Source organism: Procambarus clarkii, chromosome 11 (assembly GCF_040958095.1).
Source record: "Procambarus clarkii isolate CNS0578487 chromosome 11, FALCON_Pclarkii_2.0, whole genome shotgun sequence".
In the NCBI taxonomy this organism is placed as follows: domain Eukaryota; kingdom Metazoa; phylum Arthropoda; class Malacostraca; order Decapoda; family Cambaridae; genus Procambarus; species Procambarus clarkii.
Genome location: NC_091160.1, coordinates 40,547,788 through 40,562,089, shown reverse-complemented (window position 1 = coordinate 40,562,089; position 14,302 = coordinate 40,547,788). Strand labels below are relative to the sequence as shown.

At 47.3% G+C, this 14,302-nt stretch overlaps 1 protein-coding gene across 1 annotated transcript in view; it reads left to right on the top strand.

Moving 5' to 3' along the window:
• The window catches only part of LOC138363676 (uncharacterized), a 90,993-nt gene that overhangs the window by 48,565 nt on the left and 28,126 nt on the right, over positions 1 to 14,302 (top strand). The gene's annotated exons all lie outside the window — the stretch shown is intronic.

Genomic DNA, 14,302 nt, shown 5'->3' with positions numbered 1-14,302 from the left:
GCGACGAGGCTTGTCCCAGAGTTACGAGGGATGGGATATGAAGAGCGTCTGAAGGAACTGAACCTTACGACACTAGAGAAAAGAAGGGAGAGAGGAGATATGATAGGGACATATAAAATACTCAGGGGAATTGACAAAGTGGAAATAGATGAGATGTTCACACGTAATAATAACAGAACGAGGGGACATAGGTGGAAACTGGAAACTCAGATGAGTCACAGAGATGTTAGGAAGTTTTCTTTTAGCGTGAGAGTAGTGGAAAATGGAATGCACTTGGGGAACAGGTTGTGGAAGCAAATACTATTCATACTTTTAAAACTAGGTATGATAGGGAAATGGGACAGGAGTCATTGCTGTAAACAACCGATGGCTGGAAAGGCGGGATCCAAGAGCCAATGCTCGATCCTGCAGACACAACTAGGTGAGTATAACTAGGTGAGTACAAACCATTCCCAGAGCAACAAGGGGGTGATTAATTACCTCTGACCTTACTAACCTTATTAAGCTGCCCCTGTCTTCCCCTTCCCTTTATCTCTCCCTTTACTACATCTTTCCCTCTCTCTCTCTCCTCATCTTTCCCTTCACCTCCTCTATCTCTCTCTTTATCTCCCAATTCCTGTAATCATTTATTTTTTATGTTTCTTGTTCTATCACGATTAAGAAAGTTTGAGTCGTATCCTGAGGTTATCTTGAGATGATTTCGGGGCTTTAGTGTCCCCGCGGCCCGGTCCTCGATCAGGCCTCCACCCCTAGGAAGCAGCCCGTGACAGCTGACTAACACCCAGGTACCTATTTTACTGCTAGGTAACAGGGGCATAGGGTGAAAGAAACTCTGCCCATTGTTTCTCGCCGGCGCCCGGGAACGAACCCAGGACCACAGGATCACAAGTCCAGTGTGCTGTCCACTCGGCCGACCGGCTCCCCTAAAACCTCCTTGACAAAGTTTGTGAAATAAAGAGATAATAATGCTGACTTTGGTCCACCATGCTGCTGGTGGCAGTAATAATGTTGACTGTGGGCCCATTACCCCATAGATAACACTCCATGTAGGTAACACCCCATGTAGGTAACACCCCATGTAGGTAACACTCCATGTAGGTAACACCCCATGTAGGTAACACCCCATGTAGGTAACACCCCATGTAGGTAACACTCCATGTAGGTAACACCCCATGTAGGTAACACCCCATGTAGGTAACACCCCATGTAGGTAACACCCCATGTAGGTAACACCCCATGTAGGTAACAACCCAAGTAGGTAACACCCCATGTAGGTAACACCCTATGTAGGTAACACCCCATGTAGGTAACACCCGATGTAGGTAACACCCCATGTAGGTAACACCCGATGTTGGTAACACCCGATGTAGGTAACACCCGATGTAGGTAACACCCCATGTGGGTAACACCCCATATAGGTAACACCCCATGTAGGTAACACCCCATATAGGTAACAACCCATGTAGGTAACACCCCATGTAGGTAACACCCCATGTAGGTAACACCCCATGTAGGTAAGACCCTATGTAGGTAACACCCCATGTAGGTAACACCCCATGTAGGTAAGACCCCATGTAGGTAACACCCCATGTAAGTAACACCCCATGTAGGTAACACCCCATGTAGGTAACACCCCATGTAGGTAACAACCCATGTAGGTAACAACCCATGTAGGTAACACCCCATGTAGGTAACACCCCATGTAGGTAACACCCCATGTAGGTAACAACCCATGTAGGTAACACCCCATGTAGGTAACACCCAATGTAGGTAACACCCCATGTAGGTAACACCCCATGTAGGTAACACCCAATGTAGGTAACAACCCATGTAGGTAACACCCCATGTAGGTAACACCCCATGTAGGTAACAACCCATGTAGGTAACACCCAATGTGGGCAACAAGCCCTCCTTTACTAAGACAAAAGTCTGTATAAGAGACCAGTAAGACGGCAACACCACTGTTATTGTTTACGTGAGTCAGCTGAGAGCGCCACGTGGTCCTAATGCGCCTATTACACCTACTCTACCACTGTTATTGTTTACGTGAGTCAGCTGAGAGCGCCACGTGGTCCTAATGCGCCTATTACACCTACTCTACCACTGTTATTGTTTACGTGAGTCAGCTGAGAGCGCCACGTGGTCCTAATGCGCCTATTACACCTACTCTACCACTGTTATTGTTTACGTGAGTCAGCTGAGAGCGCCACGTGGTCCTAATGCGCCTATTACACCTACTCTACCACTGTTATTGTTTACGTGAGTCAGCTGAGAGCGCCACGTGGTCCTAATGCGCCTATTACACCTACTCTACCACTGTTATTGTTTACGTGAGTCAGCTGAGAGCGCCACGTGGTCCTAATGCGCCTATTACACCTACTCTACCATTCATGCCACGAGCTCCCTTGCCCAATATCATTTGCAGTTTCTTCATGCCAAGAAATGCACCCTAATTGCCTATTGCATTCCTATTAAACACGCATTTGGAACGCGATACGAACATTATGTTGGTTGTCGGAAAATTTGGCTTGGGGCGAGGGTAATTGTGTTTACATTTCTGGTTTTAAAGTGTCGTTCTTGTATTTTATTTTGTCGTTCTTGGATTTTATTTTGTTCTTGTATTTTATCCTGTCATTCTTGGATTTTATTTTGTTCGTGTATTTTATCGTGTCGTATTTTGTATTTTATTTTGTCGTTCTTGTATTTTATTTTGTCGTTCTTGTATTTATTTTGTCGTTCTTGTATTTTATTTTGTCGTTCTTGTATTTTATTTTGTCGTTCTTGTATTTTATTTTGTCGTTCCTGTATTTTATCTTGTCGTTCTTGTATTTTATTTTGTCGTTCTTGTATTTTATTTTGTCGTTCTTGTATTTTATCTTGTCGTTCTTGTATTTTATCTTGTCGTTCTTGTATTTTATTTTGTCGCTCTTGTATTTTATTTTGTCGTTCTTGTATTTTATCTTGTCGTTCCTGTATTTATTTTGTCGTTCCTGTATTTTATCTTGTCGTTCTTGTATTTATTTTGTCGTTCTTGTATTTATTTTGTCGTTCTTGTATTTATTTTGTCGTTCCTGTATTTTATCTTGTCGTTCTTGTATTTATTTTGTCGTTCTTGGATTTTATTTTGTTCGTGTATTTTATCGTGTCGTATTTTGTATTTTATTTTGTCGTTCTTGTATTTTATTTTGTCGTTCTTGTATTTATTTTGTCGTTCTTGTATTTATTTTGTCGTTCCTGTATTTTATCTTGTCGTTCTTGTATTTTATCTTGTCGTTCTTGTATTTTATCATGTTATTACCCTGTTTTATCAACTCATTCACTTACTTTATCTTGCCTTTCTCTTTTTTTATCGTGTCTCCTATTTGATCGTGTTTTCTATTCTATGGTGTTTCCAACTATATTATCTGATCATTCTCCTGTTCAAGTAATGTTTTATGTTAGTGTGTTGAACAGTCGGATCTGACCTGCACTTCCTGCCATATCGCTTGTTCCAGTATATAATACTATATAGCACTATATATCACTCTATAACACCAGGCCCTGGGCTCATCAACTATTTCACAAACCGTACACAAAGATGTAATGGTTTCGTAAACAAGACATCCCAATATGCTTCACGAAGCCTCGCCTGGCATACACTTGGTAATATTTCGGTGTCCCTGGCATCAAGCGAGTCCTGGAACTCTCTGGAACACGCTTAAACGGTTTCCAGTCAATAATTACTTGATTCCAGTTTATTGTTTGTGAATATATGTAAACATTCGTAAGTTTTTATATATATAAACATTGGTGTTTATATACAAATTCCCACCTCGAGTAGTTCATACTTAATTTTGTCTCCAAAGGGTAGCTCTCAGAGGGTATTGACGGTGGTATTGACGGTGGTATTGACGGGGGTATTGACGGTGGTATTGACGGTGGTATTGACGGGGGTATTGACGGTGGTATTGACGGTGGTATTGACGGTGGTATTGACGGTGGTATTGACGGTGGTATTGACGGTGGTATTGACGGGAGTATTGACGGGAGTATTGACGGGAGTATTGACGGTGGTATTGACGGTGGTATTGACGGTGGTATTGACGGTGGTATTGACGGTGGTATTGACGGTGGTATTGACGGTGGTATTGACGGTGGTATTGACGGTGGTATTGACGGTGGTATTGACGGGAGTATTGACGGTGGTATTGACGGGAGTATTGACGGGAGTATTGACGGTGGTATTGACGGTGGTATTGACGGTGGTATTGACGGTGGTATTGACGGTGGTATTGACGGTGGTATTGACGGTGGTATTGACGGGAGTATTGACGGGAGTATTGACGGTGGTATTGACGGTGGTATTGACGGTGGTATTGACGGTGGTATTGACGGTGGTATTGACGGTGGTATTGACGGGAGTATTGACGGGAGTATTGACGGTGGTATTGACGGTGGTATTGACGGTGGTATTGACGGTGGTATTGACGGTGGTATTGACGGTGGTATTGACGGTGGTATTGACGGGAGTATTGACGGGAGTATTGACGGTGGTATTGACGGTGGTATTGACGGTGGTATTGACGGTGGTATTGACGGTGGTATTGACGGTGGTATTGACGGGAGTATTGACGGTGGTATTGACGGTGGTATTGACGGTGGTATTGACGGTGGTATTGACGGGAGTATTGACGGGAGTATTGACGGTGGTATTGACGGTGGTATTGACGGTGGTATTGACGGGAGTATTGACGGGAGTATTGACGGTGGTATTGACGGTGGTATTGAGGGTGGTATTGACGGTGGTATTGACGGTGTTATTGACGGTGGTATTGACGGTGGTATTGACGGTGGTATTGACGGTGGTATTGACGGTGGTATTGACGGGGGTATTGACGGTGGTATTGACGGTGGTATTGACGGTGGTATTGACGGTGGTATTGACGGTGGTATTGACGGGAGTATTGACGGGAGTATTGACGGGAGTATTGACGGTGGTATTGACGGGGGTATTGACGGTGGTATTGACGGTAGTATTGACGGTGGTATTGACGGTAGTATTGACGGTGGTATTGACTGTGGTATTGACGAGAGTATTGACGGTGGTATTGACGGTGGTATTGACGGGAGTATTGACGGTGGTATTGACGGGAGTATTGACGGTGGTATTGACGGGAGCATTGACGGTGGTATTGACGGTGGTATTGACGGTGGTATTGACGGGAGTATTGACGGGAGTATTGACGGGAGTATTGACGGTGGTATTGACGGTGGTATTGACGGTGGTATTGACGGTGGTATTGACGGTGGTATTGACGGTGGTATTGACGGGAGTATTGACGGTGGTATTGACGGGGGTATTGACGGGAGTATTGACGGTTGTATTGACGGTGGTATTGACGGTGGTATTGACGGGAGTATTGACGGTGGTATTGACGGGAGTATTGACGGTGGTATTGACGGGAGTATTGACGGTGGTATTGACGGGAGTATTGACGGTGGTATTGACAGGAGTATTGACGGTGGTATTGACGGTGGTATTGACGGTGGTATTGACGGGAGTATTGACGGTGGTATTGACGGGAGTATTGACGGTGGTATTGACAGGAGTATTGACGGTGGTATTGACGGTGGTATTGACGGGAGTATTGACGGTGGTATTGACAGGAGTATTGACGGTGGTATTGACGGTGGTATTGACAGGAGTATTGACGGGAGTATTGACGGTGGTATTGACGGGAGAATTGACGGTGGTATTGACGGGGTTATTGACGGTGGTATTGACGGGAGTATTGACGGTGGTATTGACGGGAGAATTGACGGTGGTATTGACGGGGTTATTGACGGTGGTATTGACGGTGGTATTGACGGTGGTATTGACGGGAGAATTGACGGTGGTATTGACGGGGTTATTGACGGTGGTATTGACGGGAGTATTGACGGGAGTATTGACGGGAGTATTGACGGTTGTATTGACGGTGGTATTGACGGTGGTATTGACGGTGGTATTGACGGTGGTATTGACGGTGGTATTGACGGTGGTATTGACGGTGGTATTGACGGGAGAATTGACGGTGGTATTGACGGGGTTATTGACGGGGTTATTGACGGGAGTATTGACGGGAGTATTGACGGGAGTATTGACGGGAGTATTGACGGGAGTATTGACGGGAGTATTGACGGGAGTATTGACGGGAGTATTGACGGTGGTATTGACGGTGGTATTGACGGTGGTATTGACGGGAGTATTGACGGTTGTATTGACGGTGGTATTGACGGTGGTATTGACGGGAGTATTGACGGTTGTATTGACGGTGGTATTGACGGGAGTATTGACGATGGTATTGACGGGGTTATTGACGGTGGTATTGACGGGAGTATTGACGGTGGTATTGACGGGAGTATTGACGGTGGTATTGACGGTGGTATTGACGGTGGTATTGACGGTGGTATTGACGGTGGTATTGACGGTGGTATTGACGGTGGTATTGACGGGGGTATTGACGGTGGTATTGACGGTGGTATTGACGGGAGTATTGACGGGAGTATTGACGGGAGTATTGACGGTGGTATTGACGGTGGTATTGACGGTGGTATTGACGGTGGTATTGACGGTGGTATTGACGGGAGTATTGACGGTGGTATTGACGGTGGTATTGACGGTGGTATTGACGGTGGTATTGACGGTGGTATTGACTGTGGTATTGACGGTGGTATTGACGGTGGTATTGACGGGAGTATTGACGGTGGTATTGACGGTGGTATTGACGGTGGTATTGACGGTGGTATTGACGGTGGTATTGACGGGAGTATTGACGGTGGTATTGACGGTGGTATTGACGGTGGTATTGACGGTGGTATTGACGGTGGTATTGACTGTGGTATTGACGGTGGTATTGACGGTGGTATTGACGGTGGTATTGACGGTGGTATTGACGGTGGTATTGACGGTGGTATTGACGGGAGAATTGACGGTGGTATTGACGGGGTTATTGACGGGGTTATTGACGGGGTTATTGACGGGAGTATTGACGGGAGTATTGACGGGAGTATTGACGGGAGTATTGACGGGAGTATTGACGGGAGTATTGACGGGAGTATTGACGGTGGTATTGACGGTGGTATTGACGGTGGTATTGACGGGAGTATTGACGGTTGTATTGACGGTGGTATTGACGGTGGTATTGACGGGAGTATTGACGGTTGTATTGACGGTGGTATTGACGGGAGTATTGACGATGGTATTGACGGGGTTATTGACGGTGGTATTGACGGGAGTATTGACGGTGGTATTGACGGGAGTATTGACGGTGGTATTGACGGTGGTATTGACGGTGGTATTGACGGTGGTATTGACGGTGGTATTGACGGTGGTATTGACGGTGGTATTGACGGGGGTATTGACGGTGGTATTGACGGTGGTATTGACGGGAGTATTGACGGGAGTATTGACGGGAGTATTGACGGTGGTATTGACGGTGGTATTGACGGTGGTATTGACGGTGGTATTGACGGTGGTATTGACGGGAGTATTGACGGTGGTATTGACGGTGGTATTGACGGTGGTATTGACGGTGGTATTGACGGTGGTATTGACTGTGGTATTGACGGTGGTATTGACGGTGGTATTGACGGGAGTATTGACGGTGGTATTGACGGTGGTATTGACGGTGGTATTGACGGTGGTATTGACGGTGGTATTGACGGGAGTATTGACGGTGGTATTGACGGTGGTATTGACGGTGGTATTGACGGTGGTATTGACGGTGGTATTGACTGTGGTATTGACGGTGGTATTGACGGTGGTATTGACGGGAGTATTGACGGTGGTATTGACGGTGGTATTGACGGTGGTATTGACGGTGGTATTGACTGTGGTATTGACGAGAGTATTGACGGTGGTATTGACGGGAGTATTGACGGTGGTATTGACAGGAGTATTGACGGTGGTATTGACGGTGGTATTGACGGTGGTATTGACGGTGGTATTGACGGTGGTATTGACAGGAGTATTGACGGTGGTATTGACGGTGGTATTGACGGTGGTATTGACGGGAGTATTGACGGTGGTATTGACAGGAGTATTGACGGTGGTATTGACGGTGGTATTGACGGTGGTATTGACGGTGGTATTGACGGTGGTATTGACGGTGGTATTGACGGGGGTATTGACGGTGGTATTGACGGTGGTATTGACGGTGGTATTGACGGTGGTATTGACGGTGGTATTGACGGTGGTATTGACGGGAGTATTGACGGGAGTATTGACGGGAGTATTGACGGTGGTATTGACGGTTGTATTGACGGTGGTATTGACGGTGGTATTGACGGTGGTATTGACGGTGGTATTGACGGGAGTATTGACGGTGGTATTGACGATGGTATTGACGGTGGTATTGACGGTGGTATTGACGGTGGTATTGACTGTGGTATTGACGGTGGTATTGACGGTGGTATTGACGGGAGTATTGACGGTGGTATTGACGGTGGTATTGACGGTAGTATTGACGGTGGTATTGACTGTGGTATTGACGAGAGTATTGACGGTGGTATTGACGGTGGTATTGACGGGAGTATTGACGGTGGTATTGACGGGAGCATTGACGGTGGTATTGACGGTGGTATTGACGGTGGTATTGACGGGAGTATTGACGGGAGTATTGACGGGAGTATTGACGGTGGTATTGACGGTTGTATTGACGGTGGTATTGACGGTGGTATTGACGGTGGTATTGACGGTGGTATTGACGGGAGTATTGACGGTGGTATTGACGGGGGTATTGACGGGAGTATTGACGGTTGTATTGACGGTGGTATTGACGGTGGTATTGACGGGAGTATTGACGGTGGTATTGACGGTGGTATTGACAGGAGTATTGACGGTGGTATTGACGGTGGTATTGACGGTGGTATTGACGGGAGTATTGACGGTGGTATTGACGGGAGTATTGACGGTGGTATTGACAGGAGTATTGACGGTGGTATTGACGGTGGTATTGACGGGAGTATTGACGGTGGTATTGACAGGAGTATTGACGGTGGTATTGACGGTTGTATTGACAGGAGTATTGACGGGAGTATTGACGGTGGTATTGACGGGAGAATTGACGGTGGTATTGACGGGGTTATTGACGGTGGTATTGACGGGAGTATTGACGGTGGTATTGACGGGAGAATTGACGGTGGTATTGACGGGGTTATTGACGGTGGTATTGACGGTGGTATTGACGGTGGTATTGACGGTGGTATTGACGGGAGAATTGACGGTGGTATTGACGGGGTTATTGACGGTGGTATTGACGGGAGTATTGACGGGAGTATTGACGGGAGTATTGACGGTTGTATTGACGGTGGTATTGACGGTGGTATTGACGGTGGTATTGACGGGAGTATTGTCGGTTGTATTGACGGTGGTATTGACGGTGGTATTGACGGGAGTATTGACGGTTGTATTGACGGTGGTATTGACGGGAGTATTGACGATGGTATTGACGGGGTTATTGACGGTGGTATTGACGGGAGTATTGACGGTGGTATTGACGGGAGTATTGACGGTGGTATTGACGGTGGTATTGACGGTGGTATTGACGGTGGTATTGACGGTGGTATTGACGGGGGTATTGACGGTGGTATTGACGGTGGTATTGACGGGAGTATTGACGGGAGTATTGACGGGAGTATTGACGGTGGTATTGACGGTGGTATTGACGGTGGTATTGACGGTGGTATTGACGGTGGTATTGACGGTGGTATTGACGGGAGTATTGACGGTGGTATTGACGGTGGTATTGACGGTGGTATTGACGGTGGTATTGACGGTGGTATTGACTGTGGTATTGACGGTGGTATTGACGGTGGTATTGACGGGAGTATTGACGGTGGTATTGACGGTGGTATTGACGGTGGTATTGACGGTGGTATTGACTGTGGTATTGACGAGAGTATTGACGGTGGTATTGACGGGAGTATTGACGGTGGTATTGACAGGAGTATTGACAGTGGTATTGACGGTGGTATTGACGGTGGTATTGACGGTGGTATTGACGGTGGTATTGACAGGAGTATTGACGGTGGTATTGACGGTGGTATTGACGGTGGTATTGACGGGAGTATTGATGGTGGTATTGACAGGAGTATTGACGGTGGTATTGACGGTGGTATTGACGGTGGTATTGACGGTGGTATTGACGGTGGTATTGACGGTGGTATTGACGGGAGTATTGACGGTGGTATTGACGGTGGTATTGACGGTGGTATTGACGGTGGTATTGACGGGAGTATTGACGATGGTATTGACGGGGTTATTGACGGTGGTATTGACGGGAGTATTGACGGTGGTATTGACGGTGGTATTGACGGGAGTATTGACGGTGGTATTGACGGGAGTATTGACGGTGGTATTGACGGGAGAATTGACGGTGGTATTGACGGGAGTATTGACGGTTGTATTGACGGTGGTATTGACGGTTGTATTGACGGTGGTATTGACGGGAGTATTGACGGTTGTATTGACAGGAGTATTGACGGTGGTATTGACGGTGGTATTGACAGGAGTATTGACGGTGGTATTGACGGTGGTATTGACGGGAGTATTGACAGGAGTATTGACGGTGGTATTCACGGTGGTATTGACAGGAGTATTGACGGTGGTATTGACGGTGGTATTGACGGGAGTATTGACAGGAGTATTGACGGTGGTATTCACGGTGGTATTGACAGGAGTATTGACCGTGGTATTGACGGTGGTATTGACGGTTGTATTGACAGGAGTATTGACGGTGGTATTGACGGTGGTATTGACAGGAGTATTGACGGTGGTATTGACGGTGGTATTGACGGTGGTATTGACGGGAGTATTGACGGTGGTATTGACAGTGGTATTGACGGTGGTATTGACAGGAGTATTGACGGTGGTATTGACGGTTGTATTGACGGTGGTATTGACGGTTGTATTGACGGTGGTATTGACAGTTGTATTGACGGTGGTATTGACGGTGGTATTGACGGTGGTATTGACGGGAGTATTGACGGTGGTATTGACGGGAGTATTGACGATGGTATTGACGGGGTTATTGACGGTGGTATTGACGGGAGTATTGACGGTGGTATTGACGGTGGTATTGACGGGAGTATTGACGGTGGTATTGATGGTGGTATTGACGGTGGTATTGACGGTGGTATTGACGGGAGTATTGACGGTGGTATTGATGGTGGTATTGACGGTGGTATTGACGGTGGTATTGACGGTGGTATTGACGGTGGTATTGACGGTGGTATTGATGGTGGTATTGACGGGAGTATTGACGGTGGTATTGACGGGAGTATTGACGGTGGTATTGATGGTGGTATTGACGGTGGTATTGACGGTGGTATTGACGGTGGTATTGACGGGAGTATTGACGGTGGTATTGACGGTGGTATTGACGGGAGTATTGACGGTGGTATTGACGGTGGTATTGACGGTGGTATTGACGGTGGTATTAACGGTGGTATTGACGGTGGTATTGACGGGAGTATTGACGGTGGTATTGACGGTGGTATTAACGGTGGTATTGACGGTGGTATTGACGGTGGTATTGACGGTGGTATTGATGGTGGTATTGACGGTGGTATTGACGGGAGTATTGACGGGAGTATTGACGGTGGTATTGACGGTGGTATTGACGGTGGTATTGACGGTGGTATTGACGGTGGTATTGACGGGAGTATTGACGGGAGTATTGACGGTGGTATTGACGGTGGTATTGACGGTGGTATTGATGGTGGTATTGACGGTGGTATTGACGGGAGTATTGACGGGAGTATTGACGGTGGTATTGACGGTGGTATAGACGGTGGTATTGACGGTGGTATTGACGGTGGTATTGACGGGAGTATTGACGGTGGTATTGACGGTGGTATTGACGGGAGTATTGACGGGAGTATTGACGGTGGTATTGACGGTGGTATTGACGGTGGTATTGACGGGAGTATTGACGGTGGTATTGACGGTGGTATTGACGGGAGTATTGACGGTGGTATTGACGGTGGTATTGACGGTGGTATTGACGGGAGTATTGACGGTGGTATTGACGGTGGTATTGACGGGGTTATTGACGGTGGTATTGACGGTGGTATTGACGGTGGTATTGACGGTGGTATTGACGGTGGTATTGACGGTGGTATTGACGGGGTTATTGACGGTGGTATTGACGGTGGTATTGACGGTGGTATTGACGGGAGTATTGACGGTGGTATTGACGGGGTTATTGACGGTGGTATTGACGGTGGTATTGACGGGAGTATTGACGGGAGTATTGACGGTGGTATTGACGGTGGTATTGACGGTGGTATTGACGGTGGTATTGACGGTGGTATTGACGGTGGTATTGACGGTGGTATTGACGGTGGTATTGACGGGGTTATTGACGGTGGTATTGACGGTGGTATTGACGGTGGTATTGACGGGGGTATTGACGGGGGTATTGACGGTGGTATTGACGGTGGTATTGACGGTGGTATTGACGGGGTTATTGACGGTGGTATTGACGGTGGTATTGACGGTGGTATTGACGGGAGTATTGACGGTGGTATTGACGGTGGTATTGACGGTGGTATTGACGGTGGTATTGACGGTGGTATTGACGGGAGTATTGACGGTGGTATTGACAGGAGTATTGACGGTGGTATTGACGGTGGTATTGACGGTGGTATTGACGGGAGTATTGACGGTGGTATTGACGGTGGTATTGACGGTGGTAGTGACAGTGGTATTGACGGGGGTATTGACGGTGGTATTGACAGTGGTATTGACGGTGGTATTGACAGGAGTATTGACGGTGGTATTGACGGTGGTATTGACGGTGGTAGTGACAGTGGTATTGACGGGGGTATTGACGGTGGTATTGACGGTGGTATTGACGGTGGTATTGACGGTGGTATTGACGGTGGTATTGACAGGAGTATTGACGGTGGTATTGACGGTGGTATTGACGGTGGTATTGACGGGAGTATTGACGGTGGTATTGACGGTGGTATTGACGGTGGTAGTGACAGTGGTATTGACGGGGGTATTGACGGTGGTATTGACAGTGGTATTGACGGTGGTATTGACAGTGGTATTGACGGTGGTATTGACGAGAGTATTGACGGTGGTATTGACAGTGGTATTGACGGTGGTATTGACAGGAGTATTGACGGTGGTATTGACGGTGGTATTGACGGTGGTATTGACGGGAGTATTGACGGTGGTATTGACGGTGGTATTGACGGTGGTAGTGACAGTGGTATTGACGGGGGTATTGACGGTGGTATTGACGGTGGTATTGACGGTGGTATTGACGGTGGTATTGACGGTGGTATTGACAGGAGTATTGACGGTGGTATTGACGGTGGTATTGACGGTGGTATTGACGGGAGTATTGACGGTGGTATTGACGGTGGTATTGACGGTGGTAGTGACAGTGGTATTGACGGGGGTATTGACGGTGGTATTGACAGTGGTATTGACGGTGGTATTGACGGTGGTATTGACGGTGGTAGTGACAGTGGTATTGACGGGGGTATTGACGGTGGTATTGACAGTGGTATTGACAGTGGTATTGACGGTGGTATTGACGAGAGTATTGACGGTGGTATTGACAGTGGTATTGACGGTGGTATTAACGGGAGTATTGACGGTGGTATTGACGGTGGTATTGACGGTGGTATTGACGGTGGTATTGACGGTGGTATTGACGGTGGTATTGACGGGAGTATTGACGGTGGTATTGACGGTGGTATTGACGGTGGTAGTGACAGTGGTATTGACGGGGGTATTGACGGTGGTATTGACAGTGGTATTGACAGTGGTATTGACGGTGGTATTGACGAGAGTATTGACGGTGGTATTGACAGTGGTATTGACGGTGGTATTAACGGGAGTATTGACGGTGGTATTGACGGTGGTATTGACGGTGGTATTGACGGTGGTATTGACGGTGGTATTGACGGTGGTATTGACGGGAGTATTGACGGGAGTATTGACGGTGGTATTGACGGTGGTATTGACGGGAGTATTGACGGTGGTATTGACGGTGGTATTGACGGGAGTATTGACGGGAGTATTGACGGTGGTATTAACGGTGGTATTGACGGGAGTATTGACGGTGGTATTGACGGTGGTATTGACGCCGCCCCGGCTCAGGGTGTGGGAAGGTTCAAGAATTGAAATCGAAGCGAGAGACAGAGAGAGAGAGAGAGAGAGAGAGAGAGAGAGAGAGAGAGAGAGAGAGAGAGAGAGAGAGAGAGAGAGAGAGAGAGAGAGGAGAGAGAGAGAGAGAGAAGAGAGCGAGAGAGAGAGAGA